Source organism: Lagopus muta, chromosome 2 (genome assembly GCF_023343835.1).
Source record: "Lagopus muta isolate bLagMut1 chromosome 2, bLagMut1 primary, whole genome shotgun sequence".
Classification (NCBI taxonomy): Eukaryota; Metazoa; Chordata; class Aves; order Galliformes; family Phasianidae; genus Lagopus; species Lagopus muta.
This window is the reverse complement of record NC_064434.1, coordinates 10,712,350-10,730,364: the sequence shown is the minus strand read 5'-3', so window position 1 is coordinate 10,730,364 and position 18,015 is coordinate 10,712,350. Positions and strand designations below refer to the sequence as shown.

The window sequence follows — 18,015 nt, the reverse complement described above, 5'->3', positions numbered from 1 at the left end:
AAAGTGTGCATCAGTATATAAAAGGCATAAAAATACCTAAAATAATTTTAAAATATTCAGGAGAGATACATTTCTTGTTAATTCTACCGAGTGCTAGAACCAGTGAAGAGTAACATCTAGCAGTGACTCTTATTTTCTGTTAATCTTACTATTCCTACAGTGAGAAAAGAGTGCTCTCCTAGCAGATCAGAGAAGGGTTCAGATTGCTTCCTTCTGCAAACTTTTTAATACTGAAGAAAACTAGCTATTCTGTTTTCCTTTCTGTATGATGTAATCTGCCCAAGGATTTTGAAAGCCAGTATTTGTGACAGAAATCTCATATCTAACTGACTGCATATGAGGACTGTGTTCTGGGTTAAACAGATTTAAATAGAAAGAAACATAAAAAAATGTGTATTCATATTTCAATAATGCATAGATGCCCTTATGCTTGACCAGGCTTGCTCTGTATTAAGTGCTTACAAACCTACAGACCACAGCTACAAAAAAAAGATAAACGATTATACAGTTATTAATGAACAATTGCTGTTGGAATGGATATCCAGTGCCATAAAATTTTTTTGGATAATGAAGAAAAAAAGCAGCCCTCTGCACTATAACATGGATATCCCAGATGGGGTGAAAAAAACTGATGTGGGGTGTGTGCTGAGTTTGATTTGGTCACCGACTTTCTTTGGGGAAGTCACCTCGCATCTGCTTCTCTGTTCACAGAATCACAGAATCACAGAATCACCCGGGTTGGAAGGGACCCCAAGGATCATGTAGTTCCAACCCCCCTGCCTAGCAGGGCCACCAAACATACACATTCAGATCAGGTTGCCCAGGACCCCGTCCAACCTGGCCTTAAACACGTCCAAGGACGTGTTCTTTTCCTTATTTATCTACTTCTCTAGATAGGAAGCAGTTTGTCACAAGGCTGTCATCAGCTTATCTCAAGCAGTGCTATCTTATACCTCTGTTTTACTCTTTACTCTGCCACATACTGTGTGGCACGCTGGATCTCATTATTTGTCATCAGGATTCCTCCTCTACAGGTGACCTAAGACTGGTAAATAGCATATTTAACTATTAGTGTAGAAGAAGTATACTTGTTTTATACTTGTTTAGATAAGCTGTATTCTTGATGTGTTCTAGCCAACCATTCATCTTTTGCATCTATTAGCTCACCTCCTATAAAAATTACTCCAGAAATCATAGTCTAATGGATAAGTCCAATGTCACAAGTGCTTGGAGGGAGCTCAAAAGGAAACCTAACACCAATTTCTCATCCAGTATAGTAAATGTTTTAGACATCCCATACTTTCCACTCAGCTCATCCCAGGAGACTGTGGTTAAATAGCAGCAGAATAAGTGTTCCTAGATTAACTGTCTCCATTTTCAGACTGCATTCACATTTACAGGATTCACAAATTCAACCATTAGTCAAGAAAACATTGAAAGATCAGGGTTTTAAAAAGAATCACTTCAATGTCGACATGAGAGCCTGGAATTCCCATAGAAATAGATAAGTTAAAACACATAAATAATGCCAAACAGGAGCAGAAATTCAGAGTATCTTAACAAAGACATTTGGGCAGTAGGTCTATAAAACAGACTTCAACCCTCTTTGTATATTATTGACAGAATATGAACACAAGATATTCAAATGTTGCTATAACATTATTAAAATTGCAATAAGTGAAGTAAAGCAGTTCTATTTTCTTCTTCATCTCAAGTCACTAATGTGAATGTGATTCTTCACAGTACTTTCAGCAGAGATTTACGTCCTGGCAATGAAGAATCATAAATCATCTTGTGCATTAGAGCTCAGGTAGATGTCACAGATGTTTTTGATATTCTAGATATTTCTAATATTCTAAATATTTTGGTCACGTATAGAAAAAGTCATATAAAAAATCCTTTACCCATTAAAATATCTATCTATCTATCTATCTATCTATCTATCTATCTATCTATCTATCTATCTAGATTATCTAGATAATATTATGATATCTAGAGAGATAGATATCATAATATCTAAATAAATAGATATCATAATATCTCTCTAGATATCATAATATCTAGATAATCTAGATAGATAGATAGATATTATAATGGGTAAAGGATTTTCTCTGGATAGATGGGCAAATCTGGATGATGTAACTTCAAATCAAAGCCCAGTTAGGATAGGTATTTATTCAGCAATCAGTACATCCATTTTAATTTATTTGTATCTGTAGAGATCATTAAAAGATTGGCATTCTAACGGCTTCAAGTTGTTTTCACTGTGCAAGCTTGTCTATTTCTTTATAGTTATAGTCATGAAGTTTCAGATAAGTAGTATTCATAATCAAATATCCTCTGCAGACAATCTTATGCCTATCATTATTTTATAATAAATATTACTTGCACACAAATACTAGATAAAGCACATCTTCCCACTTCAGAACACTGAATAAGAATGGTTAAGAATGGAAAAGAATATTTTATTTTAGCTCTGGAATTTCAATCATAAACATATGATTGCCCTTATGTTAATCGTTGGTGACTTTAATACAGTTTTTTAAATTTTTTTTAGAATGTTGGGGAGTCAGTGGGAAATGAAGAAACCCCAAATCTAGTTCTTGTCCAGAATTTTTGTTACATGATATTGCACTTGGCATGTGTGCAAGCTAGAAATACTGTAGAAACAAGCACTGGTCTTTGACTTTTCAACTTTGCTTGCGTACTTGACTGTTTATTCTGCTATTTATATCTCAAAGTATGGCAGAAATACACAGTAAAATAACTTAAATCAGATACACTGTCTTTCAGCCTTTCTTACTTAAAAAGGGGAAAGAATCCCAGAAGTAATATAAATTGGAGAAGCACACGTCTTTATTTTGCCCAACCCGGAATGCTTCAGTCCAGCTTTAGCCTCTCCGATGCCCTCAACAGGCCATGAAATTTTGGGAATCTATTTTACATTGCTCCCAGAATACAATTAAAATTTTGCAATAGAATTGCTTATGAAACTAAAAACTTTTTTTTTTACCAAGCAAAATTTCTAAAGGTGTGGAAGAAACAAAATATTAGTCTAATGAACTCACTAGGACTATCCAAAAGATGGCTTAGAAGAGACTTTTCCTTCAGATCGTTATTAATGCATTATGTCTTCCACAAGATGGCTCAAAATGACTATGCTCAAATGTTTTGTTGTTGTTACTTGTTTATTTAGTTGTTTATTTGTTTGTTTGTTTATCCAAATGCAGAACCTAAGCATCATTCTTAATTTCAGGTTATCAAAATCTGTTTTCTTTGATCACCCAGGCAGAATGAGTTGGAAGAAACTGCTTTCAGATCCTGCCAGCATACTCTCAACACTAAGGACTAAGATATTGTGAAGCTGGTCTCTTATGGACGGTTACTACCTTTGTTTTCTTAGTTTAACCTAAACATACTCAACATACACACTGTGCATTCTGAATCTTGCATTTCTTTCAGTTTGTTATTTCAGTGCAGTAACTAAGATGTCATTACCCATCCAATCAAAATTTAGTACCCCACTTTAAATGACACCATACAAACGTAAGCTTTGCACAAAACTACTTTTTACCATTTATTCAAATTGATCATCATAATAATGAGTTATTACCTACCTGTGTGCTTCTGGAGATCTGAAGGACAAAGTTGCCCCTTCCCATTATTTCTCTCTTCCACATTCTTCCTTGTCTTTGGCTGTATTTCACAATCTTTTTCCTTCTTGACTGAAGGATATCTTCATTCTTCCATTCAATCTCTGTGCTGACGCTGAATTAACTTAATGACAGCAGCATTCAACCTTCAGCAATCATGAGGAAAACTACATCCAAGGATGTCTTTAATAGCAGAAGAAAAACTTCCTAATTTTCAGCAGCTGTTCTTAAAACCCCATCCATAAGTAGGCAACTAGTGCTAGCTATACGCAACATGAAAAAGTGATGCAGAGGGCCATGAAGTGTGTAATCACCTCAAGTGAATTCTGAAAATGAATACTGTTAGAATTTAAGATGTCAGCTGAGGAAGAAAAATGAGAATCTGAAAACCTCGGTTCCTCAGATGCTTTGTTATCACTGATGAAACTGCAAAGGTGCCTAAGGCTCTGCTCTGCGCACAATTCTTTCTGTGACTGTCTTATCTGGATCTAAACTGGGACTCTTTCCTTAACCTTCCTACTTAGAACCCTGTAAGACTTGATACAAATGTATCCAAAACGTACCTATGATGTATCTATGGGAATGAGAACAACAGCTTTTATGAGATAAACTAATTGATTCACGGGAAAGAGAAGCAATAATCAATTTAATCTAGGTAGTCGACCTAGATTGGATATTGTGAGTAATTCACACCGGGAATAGAGAACACCCCCCACGAGCTTTTATGTTGAAAAGGTTCAAAACCATCTATTGGAGACCACCTGAATTAGAGACAATCTTAGGATCTTTCAGATGTTTCCCATCTTTCTCGAGGCTTTCTTGCTGTGCAGCAAAGAACTGGAAAGTCATTGGACTAAACAGAGCATGCAAGAATAAGCATGAGATTTTAATCCAAGATTTTAATCAGGAAACTTGCCCAAAAAGGATGAACTGTGGATTCCTTTTCTTGTTCCAAGCAGAGTTTACGTACTAAATGTTAAACAGTTAGTGAATAAAATAAACAAACATGGTTCAGAGCTGGGACTGGAACCTGGTACTTAATCTCCAAGAGAGCTTTGCCATCACTTGCTGCGTTAGGTTGTTGCAGGCATTTTTCTGCAGAAATTTAGGGCAGCCACAAACAGAAATGACTTCTAGCTTGTTGTCCAAGACTTTGCTGGGAAATGTGTGATAACTATCAACTCAGGTTGATAGCTCTTCCCAGGCATGCTACAAGGGCTTTGTGTGCCCATCTCAAGGCTGAACCTAGCTCATGGAGAGCTAACGATGCCTGCCGTCCTGAAACCAGTACTAACATCTGCACTAGGTATTAAGTGCATGCAGGGCTGGTCTCTGTCATGGAGGCCAGCAGTCAGAATACTGCCTCTTCAGTTCTTTTTTTTTCCAGAATATAGTGCCTTCAGCACCAGAATATAGTGCTTATAGCAAAACTGCCTGTTGGGAATTCCTACAGGCCTACACTGTCTTTCAAAGCAGAAACCATCTGGGTGACTTTCAGTGCCAATTTGGGTCATTTTAACAGTTTCACCATGTAAGTCAAACTCCTGTGCTTGGGAACATTCCTTCATGCTATTTAATTCATTCTTTTAAGCATAGCCAAAGTGATCTATCAAAGTCAAGCAGGAAGCATCTTGTCCTTTCACTAATCTGTTTTTTTGTTTTTTTTTTATTCTACTAATCTTTTTGTGTTTGTATTTTTTTCCCCTCTGGCTGCAGGCAGTGGCCCTTGGTGGTTTCTACAGGGATAGCTGCTGTTCATGCAGCATTTTTTGGATGCAGAAGCTGAATGACCTGCACAGCTCAGTGTGTGGACTTTCAGGAGCTTCTCTGCAATACGGAAGCAGGAAAGCCTTCAAGAGAAGGAAATTGTGTGAATCCATCTGTGAAGCAAATTTCTTGTATTGTGTACAACACTGAGGTGCAAGTCTTCTCTTAAATTACAAGCTGTTTCTCCATGCATTGGCTGCTTCATAAACATGCTTAATGCTACACTGTTCCCAAGGGGTACCTGACTGACCACTGTAAGTGATAAATTTTTTCATAAAATCATCACTGATCATTGAAACTTGCTTTTGTTTTCAGCACTGAATGGAAAGGATCTGCCTGGGCATTCCCGATCCCTCTACCAGTTCCAGCTGCATGAAATCCTTTTTAATATAATCTTAGTTAACAATTGAAGTACCCTGAAATAGTCTATTTCTAGTTTTGGATACCAAAATGCACTAACAAATCTTCCAGTGTTCTTCAGCTTGTTTCCAACTGCTTGAGGTACAACGGCCCCAGGATATTAGGCTATTTACTTACAATTCAGATAGACATTTAAGCACTGACATTTTAGATCTTTGGACCCTGTGTGCCAATGAAGGAATTTGTGCAATACATCGTAAGCCACAGCTGTGTCATAGTGCAGAGGCACCAAGTCTGAAGTGGAAATTCACCCTTCATTATGCTCTGTGCAGGATTAACAGCAGGACCTAGTAAGTCATGGGCTGGTGCTCATGTATGCTTGAATTAAGAGTGAAATAGGGCATTCTGGCCCAGCAGTGACTATTGTTACCAGCTTCCTGTAGGTACTGTAAATCAGGGCAGTATCACCTCATTGTTTTTAATGAATATTAATTCTCACTGAGTCAGCTATGTGCTGGGCTTATCCGACATGCTTTAGAACTGCCATGTGTTCTGAACAGCAAATGGAACAGATCTTTCTTAAGGAAAAATTAATACTCTTATACTGCTATTCATTTGGATGTTATGTACAAGAAGAAAACATGTCAAAGAGTAAAAGTTATTAACAACTTACTGCATTTCTCTGTCAACCACCTTCTTACTGTTGAGAAGATATATACAGCTTATGGGTAAATCTTATGGATCAGCTGTTTGACAGGTGTGACAATGGAAGTTTATAAGTTCGTCAGTCATACTAGAGCTCAATTATTTACATAAATAAAAGAGTATTTTTGAAGTTCACCCTTTTTTGGCTATATTCTATAGATTACAGATCCCAGCTATACTGAGTTATGTCTTAACAGCAATAACATGAACCTAGCACTTGAAAAAATGAAAAATAATCTAATAGCATTTTGGAAGTATACTTAAAATGAAATTAGAATTATAGTTACAACTTCTGTACCTACTACACAGGAACAACTTGGTTTCAAGCTTTAATGTGCCTTGCTATTCTAACTAGTATGCTGGTTACTGATGTGCCTTGTTGTAGGCAAAACATAGAGCCTTTGTCTGTGTTCAGTAGAAAGGTAGCTGCTACCTCAGAACAGACAGTGAGCTTAGATATGAATGCCTTTCTCAGAACTGCCTCTCCTTCAGAACCTACAATTCTGTGTTTCATCCATGTGCTTCACTGCCAGTTTTCATGAGACTTACATAAAAAGTCATCATCTTGATGTCTCAGTGCTGGGAGTGAAGGGCTGGCAGGCATGCAGCTTTGCATAAAGCTTTTCTCCATATTAAACTGAAAACTCCTGTTTTCTCCCTTCCCCTAGAACTCTTCCACTTAAAAAATAGTTTTTTGATGTGCATGTGCAGAGCAAACAAGAAGCGTTTGCTTAAAAAAAAGTGCAGTTGTGTGAAAAAAAAAAAAAAGATAGAAAGTGCTTTTTAAATACCAGAACTTTACAAATTTATGAGAAATAGGTGAAGACATTTCTATTATTACATTATATAATATTGTGCATTTGCTACAACACATCTTAAAATGGCTTAACATGGACAGAAAACAACACATTATTGATATGGTGGAAAAAGCTATTTGAATATTTACAGCTTCTTCCAAGTCTTTCGAGTGCTCGCATTGGCCATATTAGTTCCTCAGGGACGTTTGTCATGGATATCCTATGTTACTTTCCTTTTGGATATGACAACTGCATTGTGATGTTTTTGTGGACTATTTGTAACACACAAATAGTTGTGGTTTTTTTTTTTTGGGGGGGGGGTGGTTGGATAGTTTTTCTAAGGATGCAGCAGTTCTTAGAAGTAGCACAAAATCCTCTTTTACGTTTAACTTCAGAGTTGCTTAACTTCATCACCCCAGATCAGGACCTGAATTTTAAACTCATATAGAGAATTATAAAGTTAACTTCCTATGACAAAACACATTTAAATGCAGAGAAAGAGCTTGAATTTACTAGCTAGGGAAATTACAGCAAAGCTATAAGCTAATTCTCCTGCACAGTATTTTATAGCTTTGGAAAATCATAGGAGATATCAAGGAAATTTGTCACTTCTGACATTCAGAATACATCTCTCTTTGAAAGCTTTGCCATTCTGTATATGTTGTCATAGGCACATAAGGTGTTTGAGCAGTAGCTTACAGGCAACAGGAAAATCTCTCCTGAGATAACCTGAGAGACAGAGTTATCTCGTTGGTGGATGAAGCCATTTCATATTTACTAGTGCCATCTTCAATTACGTCTACTCAAATCCCATGTCAGTTTGTGTCATAAAGAAAACTGAGCCTTCAGTAAAAGGATTTTTTCACTTAAATTTGTAATTATAATTTTACATTAAAAGTAGCTTGTTGATAAATGGCTCAAACATTTTAATAACTTGAAATTTATGAAAAAAAGGTTCTGTAAACAAACTATTTTGCAAGTTTTGTCTGCCCTCTCAATTTCACTACATTATTTTAAATTCACACAGTGTCAATTAACAGCAACATTGCTAATTGAAGATAAATCCACTTTAAATTGAAATTGACAAATCAAATATAGAGGATGCATAAAAGTATTATAAAAACTTTAAAAGATAAACCATGAGGATATTAATTTATTTTCTTTAGCAAAAAGAATGTTCTTCACAGTTTCCATGTTTGGAGAATGTGGTTACAAAGGAAACAGTGATGGATGTGTCTCGTGTTGCTAGAAGAAAACAGGAATTGGATATGTTTGCAGGCTGGGTATTAAACTTACATTTATCCTTAAGATTTTCTATGAAGCTGTGGTAGAACAGCTACCTGTAAAAGTCATGATACCAATTTTCCTTGATATATTTAAGTAGCTAACAAAAATGTATGGGATCAGCAACCCATAGCACTATGGTAAGGCTATATGTTGGAAATTTTTTGATGGTAAAGATGCAGGGTGAATGCAGGGCTATGAGCAGAAGCCCCTTAGCTTTTGCCATGTTCAGAAGAAAACACGGCAGCAGAACTCATTATCTGAACTCTGTACCACCATGGAGCATTTGTGCTGGATGGACTTCAGGAGTGAATCTGGAATTAGAGTCAGGTAGGAAAAGGATTATTCACTGAAGTCAAAGCAAACTGAAGAGAGAACGATTTGAGAATTAGCATCCAAAAGTTCCTTTTTACAAGCTGGTTAGGCAATGAACCAGCCAACAGGACCCTGGTGGAAATTTCAAAAGCATGTAGACACACAATGTCTAAATTTTCAAAGGAAATTAGAATCTGAGGTGCTTTAAAGATCTCACCTGGGGCTATGTGTGTCTACAGTAGTCACAGCGTTACCTTAAAAATATGGCCTTTCTCCAGCCTACTTTCCAACTCTAAAATTGAAATAACAGCCATAATGATAGTATGGTTTTCTTGCAGTGTGGTGCTGAGAGTAACTTTGCTAAAAAAGACTCAAATTCTCAGGTAGAGCGGAAGAACTAGAACCGCCACTCTCCATGCTGATGTTCACATTCAAGGGTGAGCCCCAAACTTCATCCTGCAAGCCATGGAGGTAACTGCAGGATAGTCAGGGAGGGTGACCCACGCAAACAGTTGCCTGTGTGTTTATTTTCTTTCTCACCTCAGTGAAGGATTATCTCCTCCTGCTATCATTATCAGTAGGATTGAGTCAATCAAATTAAAAGGGTATTTCAGCTGAAAGACGCAATAGCCATGGCTGCAGTTGATCCCAACATATTTGAAACAGTCTGAGGTGAAGTTCTTGCTGCAGTCTCGGGTTTTGCAGTTCTATATAATTGGGATAGGATTTAGCTTTAGAACAACACACCTGATTTCAGATGTTTTCTTGTAGGTGCTTGCATGCACACTAGTATTGAGTAGTCAGTGGAGACAGGCTCTGCTACCTCTAGAGGGATCCACTGGAACCTGTCCATCTCACCCTGAATAAGAAAGCTATCTGAAATTAGGCACCTACTGCCACTTGAGTTGTCTTTGGGCTTCCAAAACATCTGTTAGTGGTTGGCAGAAATGCTCATGGAAGTTGCATTCCCTAGCTACACTGGCATTGCCTAAAATGACACTATTCAAATATGTCTAATCAACAGAACCCCAGTCTTATCTTTGGTCACATTAATTTATCCACGGTGGCTGTGCTGAGAACCTAAGTGTCTCTTGACATGACAAAATCCACAGTGCAGACCATCATTTCAAAGTCTTATTTTTACATGGGAGTCTAGCTGTGGTGCAGTAGAAGATATATAGTAGAAGATATATCTCATTGCAAAATGGGACTTTCTTGCCTAATTATATTTTGGTTACATAATTGCATCATGGTTTCAGCTACAATAGTTACTACCGATCCACAGATTGGAGCATAATTTAATAAAAGCATACACTTCTCAGAAGACAGCTCCCACCCCATGCAGGAACATTTAATTTCAGTTTGTTTTGGCTTCTTTCCCTGACTGACAGAAGATAAAATCCTTTTCTACACTACGGCTCTCTGGTCAGTACAAGGGGCTTCTTCTCCATTCCCTGTGTATTATCAGCCCTCTTCTAGCTCAAGAGCACAGCTGAAGTTAAGTTGGAAAACTGAATGCAATTATTGGTTATTAAGACTTTGCAAACCTGTGACCTTTACTGTGACTTCTGCTCCTAACAGAAGCACTTAAAAGGTCAGATACTATATATTGAAACACACAATAAGCAATTTATAGCAACTGTTTATTCCTTTTTCCTCTGCATTATTTTCTCTGCTGATATAATCTGATTTCCAGGGACAGGAAAGAGCAGAGACTTTAACTGACGTAACTGTCATGCAGTACTGGTTAGTGAGTAGTAATGTGCCCACTCCTAATTTTCTCCTTTTTAACAGAAGTATTTCAAATCTCCATCAGATGTACTCTATCTTACTGCCTGCTCTTGCTCATATATCAAAGAAAAACCATGCCATTTTGATCCATTCCCACACATCTGCAGGGAAACATTTTGGTGCTTAACAGACTCTCTCACTCTAAACATCCCTTATTCCCCATAGTTTGGCCTCTTTTAGTTTCCATAAACATTCCTCTCAGGCTGCAGAAGCAGCAGTCAGCTTGCCTTGGATATATGCACAAGCATTAGGGGCCCTTCCAAGAAAGATGCTCAGGAAGATCCCCTTGTTTGACCCTTTTGGTCTGCATTTATTCCCTAGTGAGTGCTATGATTTGGGATACTTCACTGCACAGCACAGGTTTTTCTTTACTCCTTTTTCTCTGTAGTTGTTTTTCTTAGCTTTTTTTCCAGGTCTGATGCAAAGTAATTCTCTAACAGACATACTTGTTCCTAGTACTAATGCAAGATAGACATACCAAACTGACATATTTGGTGGCACTTGGTGGTTGATTAATTTGTTTGCTGTAAAACAAGATTATTTTGTTTACACTGAAGTTTTAGTATCTCAGCTTTCCCCAGGGAAAGAAAGTAAGGAACAAGGGAGAAAAACTGGCAGTAAATCACACAAGGTCACTTACAGTTTCAAATCTTTGTGTCAGTGAGCCACAAACACTGATTCCTGGGGCAGGGAAGGCAGGGTGCCCCAGGGAACACTTGATAAAACATGCCTTTCTGGAGCAGGTCTGGCATACTGTAGTTTGTCTCCATTCACTTGTCCTAGCTCCACAGAAAGGTTCAACCTTAAGAAATTTTAGGTGGAAACCTTAAGTGAAAACTTAAGGCTGAAGATGCAGAGAAGGGCATGTTTGAGGACTAGAAAGCAGAGGCTGTTTTAGAGTCTAATGCTAATAATTTTTACCTTTATCCTTAGTAGAATCTTTCATAAGGCCTTAATTAAACATGTTTTACTTTTAGGAGAGCTGCTGGTTTTTGGTAGAATCTCAGACATGTAGTTGTGTCAGAGGTAGGGCACAGTCATCATCACACAATAGACATGTTGTCTGTTGAGATGATGGTGGAGAGGGACAACATGGTTGGTGTTTCTCAGAGCAAACATCAGCTTAGAATGCAAGTTTTCTTTGATATTTAGTGTCCCTGTGGAACAGATAACACCACATTCTCCTTCCAAGTTCTCTACAGAGGTCTGATCTGTAAAATTATATTGTGCCCATCTTGTATGAATTCAATTACATTCATCTGTTCTTTTCTGGAATTTAAATGTGCCAAACAGTTTACTGAACACCACTGTTACTGAGCCCTTTTCCTCAACTGTCTACAGGCCTTGCAAAATGAGATCTTCTTCCATCTGCTTGATATGAAAGAGCAAAGTTCATAATATCAACTGCTATTGCTGATGCTACAGCATGAAAGGCTTGAGTTTTTGTGGACTTGTTAGATTTCATGGCCAGGCCAACATCCTAACCATCCTGTCTTAGGCATTCTTCTTTGTGCAACCTTCATCTTTGGGCTGATGAGGTCAATTTTCAGTTATTTAAAAAAACAACAACAACAAAAAACAGAAGTGTCTGTCAAGCTAGTATATCCTATTTAAGGGAAAAGCAATGGAAAAGGAGGTATTGATGAACAACATGCAAGTAACACCAGCTATATTCCAGGCTGCATCAAAAGAAGCGTGGCCAGCAGGGCAAGGGAGGAGGTTGTTCCTCTCCAGTCTGCTTTCGTTGTACTCCACCTGCAGTACTGCATTTAGTTCAGGGGAAATAATGTTATTCAAACACTCAACATCTTGCAACAGTGGAGATGAACTAGTGTTTTAATGATAGAAATCTTTAGAATTAGTCGTAAGCTAAAGATGGGGTCAAAAGGTCAATCATTATCCTGTAGCTCTTAGCTTTAATTCCAAAGGAAGGGCATATTTCCAGACTGCAGATAACATTGTGTAACAATCAATGATAAATTATGACAATTTAATAGTAACTGCCTTAAATAGACCACCAAAACCAAAATATTCATAAATGTATCAAATGAATAGCGTCTGTCAGAAATATGTCAGCCATCTATTAAACTTCTGTTACAGTTCCAGCGCTGCCAGAAAGCCTGTGAGAATTCTCAAAAAAAGGCAGTGCAGTCCCTTATGTCCTTCCTGAAATGACTGACCCATCTTACTGAAAACATTTTAAAAATAACTTCATGATACATAAAAATAATTGCTATCATTGACCTAGCAGCAACATTTAGAATAGCCTTGAGGAATTCAGCATGATAAACCCTTAAGACTGCTTGGAAAATTTTCATCGTGAAGAGTTTTCAGTGGAATAAAGGAATAGTTTTCTTTCAAAAATGGAAAACAAACAAGTTTGCCAGCCTGATCTGTAATACATAGTTGTTGCCAGTGGAGTAACATCTATGATCAGGTCACCCATTATGATAAATTCTACCTGGATGGAGCAAGATGATCTTTAAGGATACATTCCACCTAAGCCATTCTGTGATTCTATGATAATATGATGATATTCAGTCTTCACACCGATATGACAATGATTTCAAGTCTACGGTGAAGTTGTGGTCTAATATCTTATGCTTTCTCTATCAATATTTAAAAATCTGATTTAATTCCATCAATTCTGTTTTAATCAATTCTGATTAAAAAAACCCAGGCTATTCATCTCATACTCAAGTCAAAACCCCTAAATGCTGAAAATCATGCCTTCAATTTTGATATCCTTTCTAAGTTAGAAGATTAAGCTGGGGATAAACATACTGTCTGTGGTACATAAAACATTATTTGCACTAATGCAAAAATACTTGAACATGTTTGTCACTTGATTAGTACATCAAAATGAGAAGAGCCATGTGGACAGAAAAGAATTGCAGTTTCAGTCATAATTTTAATCTGCTTTGGTATTCTAGGAAGTATTAAAACTAGTATTGGCTTTATATTCAAATGTTAAACCAATTTGGTATCACGATCTATGCTACCTCTCAGAACTCTGACTAATAATATTTATGTATTGTGAGTCACAGGAAATATGACCACCTTTTCTAGATTAACCATTACTTTTAATCTGAAGGTGAACAAGTCCTTAGTATTGATGAGATTAACCCACAGGTACTGAGGGAACAGGTGGATGAAGTTGCAAGGTCACTATCCATCATATTTGAAAGGTCAGGCAGTCTGTTGAAATTCCCACTGACTGGTAAAGTGAAACATAACCCCCATGTTCAAGAAGGGGGAAAAAAAAGAATACAGGCCAGTCATTCTCACCTCTGTGCCTGGCAAGACCATGGAGCAGATCCTCCCAAAGGCCCTACTCGAGTACATGAAAAATAAAAATGAGGTGATTTGTGGTTCACCAAGGGCAAGTCATGCCTGACAAATTTGGTGGCCTTTTACAGTGGATGATGGATAGCATCAGTGGATAAAGGAAGAGCAACTAATGTCATCTGCCTGGACTTGTGCAAACCATTTGACACTGTCCCACATGACATCCTGGTTGCCAAATTGGAGAAAAATAGATATAATGGATGGACAACTCACTGGATAAGGAACTGGATGGTTGCACGAAAGCTTGAGAGCAGCCCTGAAAAGAAAGGTTTGGGGATGTCAGCTGATGAAAGACTCAACATGAGCTGGCAATGTGTGCTTGCAGCACAGAAGGCTAACCATATCCTAAATTGCATCAAGAGGGCTAACCATATCCTGAATTGCATCAAGAGAAGTGTGATCAGCAGGTCAAGGGAGTTGATTCTGCCCCTCTACTTTGCTCTTGTGACAACACTATCTGGTATACTATGTCCAGTTCAGGAGCCCCCAACACAAGAACAACACGGAGCTGCTGGAGTGGGGCCAGAGGAGTACAATGAAGATGATCAGAGGGCTGGAGCACCTCCTCTACAAGGACAGGCTGAGAGAGCTGGGACACTTCAGCCTGGAAAGGAGATGACTCCAGGGGGATCTTATCCAATACCTGAAGGGGGCCTACAAGGAAAAATGGTTAGGAACTTTTTAGAAGGGTATGTAGTGACAGGACAAGGGAAATAGCTTTAAACTGGAAGAGGGTAGATTTTAGACTAGATATTTGGAAAAAATTATTTACTGTGAGGGTGGTGTAACACTGAAACAGGTTGCCAGCAAGGTTGTAGAAGACACCACCCTAGAGGCATTCAAGGCCAGGCTGGATAGTCAGCAACCTGGTCTAGTGGGGGGTGACCCTGCCTATAGCAGAGGTTTGGAACTAGGTGATCTTAAGGGTCCCTTCCAACCCAACCGTTCTATGATTCTATGATTAAAACTTGCCTAACTTGGAATCCTGAACTGCATTATGCAGCATATTTCATCCAGGATGAAATTAGAAAATACGAATTTCAGAAGGCATGGAAATTGTTTGGAAAAAGTACAGAATGCTGACTTGTCATTAATATCAATGAGCTTCAGTTCTTCTATTAAAAAGAAGACAAGACCTAGAACACAGAGTTATAAGATGACACATATATAACATTTAGACAGTGTTAAATTTATTGGTGAAATATTTTATAATCTTTGGTAAACAGTTATAGTGAAAGAGAATCTGCACATCTAATGGCTATCTTAAAGAAGGCAGTGAAAATAAACCTCAGACATTTTTGTACATCAAATGTACTTTAGAAAGTTATATAGTAGCCTACAGGGAAAGGGATGCAGACTATGAAATGATAGCAATGAAAAACTAGGAGACAGGGGATGCTCTATAATGCTAAATAAAAAACATGTATTTAGAGTAATGAGTACTCTATGATGAGAGATTTCACCACTGTCTATTTAATGGCTTTAAAATATTAAAATGCAATAAAACTAAGAAGGGCAAAAGTATTTTAAACATAGGCCTATTGATTATAAACCCAAATGCTAAGGTATTGTGCAGTCAGTCCAGAAGCAGAAAAGGATACGAAAGAAGAACATAGAGGTCTTTAAAAATGATCGCTTTTGATTGAAGAACTTAACAAGAAATATGGGAACTTATGGGTGGTTTCAGATTTTTAGGATAATTCTTTGATGCTGACTGGGAAAAAAAACCCTGCTCTTCTGAATGCAATGTGAATGAAACAATAGACAGCATCTTGATTCTCTCCTATAGGATTTTTTAGTTAATGCTTGTCGGCATATCACCCCTTCTTTTTATTTAGTAAGAGGCAGTTCCTTGGTCTTGTTCACATTGTGATTTTAATTTTGATTATTATTATTTTAATTTGCTATTTGTTTTTTTACCGTATCAGACTGGGAAACATTTTGACTTGCATAGATTCTGCTCCTCTTTGGTCTGCAGGCTTATATAGAGAAACCTTTGCTGTTTCCAATAAAACAAAACCAGTAAATTGCAACCTCCTCTATGTTAAACAAAGCAGAGAAGTACTGCTTTCAGTGATTTGCAATAGGTTCTTCCAAACTCATCGTGCTATTACAAGCTTTGAATATTGGTTTATTTATTGAACTCGCTCCCCCATACTGCCTAGGGTTTGGTGTGTTTTTAATTTTTTCCCACTAGAAGTGCATCATTCACAGTCAGTGCAAAAAATGAAAATGTGATTTTCTTTTTTTAACTGTTGGATGAATGATAGACTTCTCAAGGGTAGAGAGATACTTTCTATTTTATTGTCAAACACAATGAATTTCTAGACCTACAATGTAATAAATCTAGGACGTGGCAAGTAGAATTTAACTATGTATTTAGAGGCAAGCACATGGTTGAATGCTCTGTTAACCCAGAGCTCAAGATGTTTCTAGAGTAAAACATACTGTGCTTAAAAAAAGGGAATTTGTATTTCAATGTATTTGTATTTCAAATGTTTGTACAGTGTTTGAAAAGTGTTATTGCATTAGCCCTGTCAGAATGACTTATTTACTGGCTAGTCTTCTCTGTATTATTTTTGCTTCTGTTTACAATTTGTTCATGAACTAAAATAACTTACTTACAGAGTCAATATAATACTAATTTTATGCCAATTATTTCTAATTTCAAGCATTTTCTTATCTGATTAATGTCTGGTTGGCCCGTGCAGCATCCTATATTCTCTTAATGCTGAACTGATACAAAATACCAGTGGTTGATTGTGATACATGAAAACTGTAATAATAAGTGAAACTCAAGTCTGTCTGCAAATCTTTGTACAAAAATTACATTTCCTACCATAAGCAATGATGTGATCCCATTGGCTGTGTCAGTAAATTTGGTCTAATATGTCTCATTGTGCTTCCAACAGCTCTGGTCCTTAGCTGTGCAATATGTGCTCAATTCCAGCAATCTATGAAGATGAGACCTGAGTGGCATGATCCACTGGAGTGTCTTGATTTGTTTTGCGAGAAATTCAGATGTATGAACTGGGAGAAGATGATGGACTTTTCTAATAACTCTGTTGTTCTGATCAGGGCTCTGGAGATGTTACATCTCTGATGTCTGTGTTGTTTGGAGAACTTCATAACTGAAGGGACTCAATCAGGTACAGATATCAGCACAGTTGTGGATGTACTGAAATCACATCAGGGCTTATATTCCACCTTGTGTACTCTGAGCTCCTGCAATTTAAATGATACCTAGCTGGTTGAAGCTGGCTCAGACGGACCTGACCCTGCTGGCTGCAGTCATGGCATCACACACCTAATCAGAGTGCCTAGGCTTGAAGACCTAGAATAATGGCTTGACACTATCAAAGTCAATGAGGTATTGCCGTTAGTTCTGCATGTCTTCATAGCCAGAAATCTTTCTAATTTCACCCCTATTAATGCTAATGTCAATGCAAAAAACTTGGAGAAACTGCCTGTTTGCATCACTACATTAAATCTTTTGCAGTATTTGTTTCTTCAGTACTAACTTTACTGGTGTTCTTTAAGTTATACCCACTGTTCAAAGTGTCCTACTGGAATACAGTTAGAGATTCTAACAAAGAAACTCAGAAGTATTTACTCATTTTCTTAATTTTTTTTTTTTCAATAAAAGAAACAGCTAATCAAAAATCACTACTTGGTGCTTCAATAACTAATGCAATATTAGACACAATTAGGAGAATTTCTTGAGCAGACTTTACAGCTTATAAGCACATAAACTGTGTAGTTATTTTTGGGAAAAAAGGATCCAGTAGACTTTAATCAGCTGAAATGCTGTTCACTTCTATGAAAAAAAAAACAAACCCACAAATGTCTCAGGCACTAGCTTTATCTTGTAGACTGATATGCATATAAAGAGGGGGTGAAAGAAAAAAATAGGAATTGTACACACTGCTTCCTGCTTAGACAAAATGTCCTTGCAAATTGCTCATTTAGAAAGCTGACTATCTTCCCAAAATAAA

At 37.4% G+C, this 18,015-nt stretch overlaps 1 protein-coding gene across 10 annotated transcripts in view; it reads left to right on the top strand.

The window, feature by feature from the left end:
- Positions 1-17,651, top strand: part of KCNS3 (potassium voltage-gated channel modifier subfamily S member 3) — a 67,854-nt gene extending 50,203 nt beyond the window's left edge. For 9 of the 10 annotated variants that reach the window (XR_007375060.1, XR_007375059.1, XR_007375067.1 and 6 more), the window contains 2 exons: positions 5,370-5,674; positions 16,933-17,651. The gene's annotated coding sequence lies outside the window, so the exon portion shown is untranslated. Of the gene's footprint in view, positions 1-1,743; positions 1,811-3,256; positions 3,441-5,369; positions 5,675-16,932 lie in introns of those variants that run through there. The other variant, XR_007375065.1, reaches the window with a different exon arrangement.
- Positions 17,652-18,015: the final 364 nt, after the last annotated feature.